Source organism: Oncorhynchus masou, unplaced genomic scaffold, assembly GCF_036934945.1.
Source record: "Oncorhynchus masou masou isolate Uvic2021 unplaced genomic scaffold, UVic_Omas_1.1 unplaced_scaffold_10718, whole genome shotgun sequence".
In the NCBI taxonomy this organism is placed as follows: domain Eukaryota; kingdom Metazoa; phylum Chordata; class Actinopteri; order Salmoniformes; family Salmonidae; genus Oncorhynchus; species Oncorhynchus masou.
The window spans coordinates 1-4,540 of record NW_027000428.1 but is presented as its reverse complement, the minus strand read 5'-3'; the positions used below and the strand labels follow the sequence as shown (position 1 = coordinate 4,540).

Below are 4,540 nucleotides of genomic sequence, written 5' to 3'. Positions count from 1 at the left end.
TGAAACCAAGTGATAGATTTTAAACAAACACATGTCTGTCATTGAACAGCCCCATGCCATAATTTGATCGTTAAAAAACACACCCAATTCTTTCATAATTTCTTAAACAATAAAAGCTAATTTACCAACATTTCTGAAAGTGGATATAGCATTTTGGAATGAAACTTTTCTTATGTTTCCCCATCTGAGCTCAGAGTAGATGAGAGACATAATATTTGTCTCTGTTGTGTTGAAGCCCAATCAAGCAGGAGAGACCAGCCTCACCAGTACCCAGCGGTCTGTCCATGAAGAGTGACCGGTCTATGGGTACACCTATACGGTTTAGAGAGGGAGACTTTTCTACTGAACAAAGGTAAGAAGAACTCAAGGATCATGGTCAGCGAGTTAAACAACACTGTCTCTAGTCATTTCTCCTCTCCCATTTTACCATTTATTTTTGTTGTTTTCATAATCCATAGGCTAATGCTTTTTTCAATTTTCACAGTCCTAAAACAATATTAAACATGTATCATGTGTATCATGTTTTGTCCACAGAAACCAACAAGAGAGATCAGAGTCAAAGATTGTCAGTGGTCAGTCTTCCCAGAGTCTTCAAACAGACCTGGCCTCTATATTCAGTGTATGTTGTCCTGTTATGTACATTTGTTTTTGTTTACCTCAAGTAAGGTTGATCTGTCAATCATTCATTAATGTGTTGATGAGAAAGTGTTTCTTCTCTTGCTTAAATTATTTACTTTATTTATTTCAGTTGCTTGAAGATAATATTATGACATTTGTAAAGAACGAGCTGAAGATGTTCAAGAAGATTCTTCGTCCAGAACTCCCAGAAGGCTTTGAGAGACATAAGCAGGATAAGGAAGTGGATGCTGAAGATGAGAAGCATGAGAGCAGTGCCAGAGAGGGGGCTCTGAAGATCACACTGCACGTCCTGAGGAAAATGAACCAGAAGGAGCTTGCTGACACACTGGAGAAAAGTAAGAGCTGTCTGCCTCATGTTGAATGCTGTTTTATAACAAACATTTAAAAGTTGTAGCTCAAGTACAGCTAAAATAGCTTTGAATTCAATGATATTGTAGATGCCTTAATACAACACTTAGTGACCTCATCAAGTAGCAGCAGCAGCAGAGAGAGAGATTCTGACCTTAGTTCTTTTGTTATGTCTTTGTTTTAGTATGGTCAGGGCGTGAGTTGGGTGCGTTGTCTATGTTCCGTTTTCTATGTAGTATTTATGTGTTTGGCCTGGTATGGTTCTCAATCAGAGGCAGGTGTCGTTAGTTGTCTCTGATTGAGAATCATACCTTTCCTTTTGTGTTTCGTGGGTGTTTATTTTCCGTGCCATTGTTTGTTTCCACACGGAACTGTTTAGGTTTTGTTTTTTTCACGTTGTCGTTTATTGTTTTGTTCAGTGTTCTTATTAAAAACCAAGATGAACACTTACCACGCTGCGTATTGGTCCGATCCTTGCTACTCCTCCTCAGAAGAGGAAGGAAGGAAGACGTTACACAACATTAATGATACCATCAAAAATAATAATAATAATAATAATATAATCAGTCACTCTAGTGTGTAATGCATTATGAAATCATGTACACATTTATACGGGCGTTTAAGGGAAAACAACATGATTATAATGTAGAACTTTATAACAGTCCAACAACACTGTATGCATTAAAACAGATGTAATATTAATATCATCTGTGTTATTTCTTCATTCAGATGAACTTGCTGTGATTTGCCAACGTGAACTCAAATCTAATCTAAAGAAGAAGTTTCAATGTGTATTTGAGGGGATCGCTAAACAAGGAAACCCAACACTTCTCAATAAGATCTACACAGAGCTCTACATCACAGAGGGTGGAACAGGAGAGGTCAATAATGAACATGAGCTGAGACAGATTGAGACAACAACCAGGAAACAAGCAAGACCAGAGACTGCAATCAAATGTAACGACATCTTCAAACCCTTAACTGGACAAGACAAACTTATCAGAACTGTGCTGACAAAGGGAGTCGCTGGCATTGGAAAAACAGTCTCTGTGCAGAAGTTCATTCTGGACTGGGCTGAAGGAAAAGCAAATCAGGATGTCCAATTTGTATTTTCATTCCCTTTTCGGGAGCTGAATTTGATGAAAGGGGAAAAACACACTTTGATTGAACTTCTCAATCACTTCTCAATGGAAACCAAAGAATCACGAATTTCCAACTATGACAAGTACAAAGTTCTGTTCATCTTTGATGGTCTGGATGAGTGCCGACTGCCCCTAGACTTCCAGAAGAACAAGATCTGTTGTGACGTCACAGAGTCAACCTCAGTGGATGTTTTGCTGACAAATCTCATCAAGGGAAATCTGCTTCCCTCTGCTCTCCTCTGGATAACTACCCGACCTGCAGCAGCCAATAAGATTCCTTCAGAGTGTGTTGACCAGGTGACAGAGGTACGAGGGTTCAATGACCCACAGAAGGAGGAGTACTTCAGGAAGAGATTCAGTGATGAGGACCTGGCCAGCAGAATCATCTCACACATAAAGACATCAAGGAGCCTCCACATCATGTGCCACATTCCAGTCTTCTGTTGGATTTCTGCAACAGTCCTTGAAGACATACTGAAACATAAGAGAGAAGAGGTGCCAAAGACTCTGACTGAGATGTACACACACCTTGTGGTGTTTCATACCAAACATCAGAATGAAAAGTATCTTGGGAAAGAAGAGACAGGTCCCGACTGGAATAAAGAGAGCATTCTGTCACTGGGAAAACTGGCTTTTCAACAGCTTGTGAACGGCAATCTGATTTTCTATGAAGAAGACCTGAAAGAGTCTGGCATTGATGTTAATGAAGCCTCATTGTACTCAGGATTGTGCACACAGCTCTTTAAAGAGGAATGTGGGCTGTACCAGGACAAGGTGTACTGCTTCGTGCATCTGAGCATTCAGGAGTTTCTGGCGGCTGTATATGTGTTCCTTTCATTCAGCAACAACAATGAGAATCTTATGACCAAACCTCAATCAACATCCAGGAACCTTTTTGCGCTGTTCAGAAACAAGCCTGGAGTTACTTTCTACAAGAGTGCTGTGGATGAAGCCTTACAAAGTGAGACAGGAAACCTGGACCTTTTCCTCCGCTTCCTCCTGGGCCTCTCACTGGAGTCCAATCAGAAGCACTTACGAGGTCTACTGACAATGACAAGAAGCAGCTCACAGAGTCATGAAGAAACAGTCAAGTACATCAAGGAGAAGATCAGGGAGAATCCTTCTCCAGAGAGGTGCATCAATCTGTTCCACTGTCTGAATGAACTGAATGACCATTCTCTAGTGGAGGAGATCCAAAGCTACCTGAGATCAGGAAGTCTGTCAGAAGCCAAACTGTCACCTGCACAGTGGTCAGCTCTGGTCTTTGTGTTGCTGACTTCAGAAAAGGAGCTGGATGTGTTTGACCTGAAGAAATACTCCAGATCAGAGGAAGGTCTTCTGAGGCTGCTGCCAGTGGTCAAAGCCTCCAGAGCTGCTCTGTGAGTAAATACAAATACATTTAAGTGCTAATCATCAGGAAGAAATATTCACTTTAGAGAAAAATATGAATTGTTGAAAAACAGATATACTCAGTGCATTGCTGTTCACATTAGTATAACAATTGTAGTATCTGGGATCTACATCTGTTTATATTAGTTACTGTGCTGTTACTAAGCTGTAATGCATTATGGCAGTGTTACGTTACTACACCTAATAGGAAATGCACATGCGCCCAGGGTGCCGGGAACTGTAGAGCACGAGGGAACTGTAGAGCACGAGGAACTGTAGAGCGCGAGGGAACTGTAGAGCGCGAGGGAACTGTAGAGCGCGAGGGAACTGTAGAGCGCGAGGGAACTGTAGAGCGCGAGGTAACTGTAGAGCGCGAGGTAACTGTAGAGCACGAGGAACTGTAGAGCCCGAGGTAACTGTAGAGCGCGAGGGAACTGTAGAGCGCGAGGGAACTGTAGAGCGCGAGGGAACTGTAGAGCGCGAGGAACTGTAGAGCGCGAGGGAACTGTAGAGGCAAGAGAGCGCGAGGTAACTGTAGAGCACGAGGGAACTGTAGAGCACGAGGGAACTGTAGAGCCGAGGGGTTTTGACTAAACGAAAACTAACTGTACTCCCGTCTCCTGCCTGGTCATTTCTCCACAACACAAATATTACAACAACGTGACCATATATTTCTAGGAGATTAAAGATGAATCTATATGTTGTTTGAGAGAATAAACCAAATGCATATGCCATTGTCCTTCTACACTGCTGGTGTTAAATGAACAGTGTGTTTGTGAAATCATGATGATCTCTCTGTCAGACTGTCGGGCTGTGGAGTCACGGACAAAGGCTGTGCTTCTCTGGTCTCAGCTCTGAAGTCAAACCCCTCACACCTGAGAGCTGGATCTGAGTAACAATGACCTGAAGGATTCAGGAGTGAAGCTGCTCTCTGCTGGACTGGGGAATCCCCACTGTAAACTGGAGACTCTGAGGTCAGAATTCCTGTAGTTGGTCAACAAGTGATAACTGTTCACCAGATC

The 4,540-nt window shown here is 42.3% G+C and overlaps 1 pseudogene; it reads left to right on the top strand.

Annotated features, from left to right (window-relative positions):
- The first annotated feature begins 235 nt into the window (after window positions 1-235).
- LOC135529000 (NLR family CARD domain-containing protein 3-like) lies at window positions 236-4,492 on the top strand (annotated as a pseudogene).
- The last annotated feature ends 48 nt before the right edge of the window (window positions 4,493-4,540 follow it).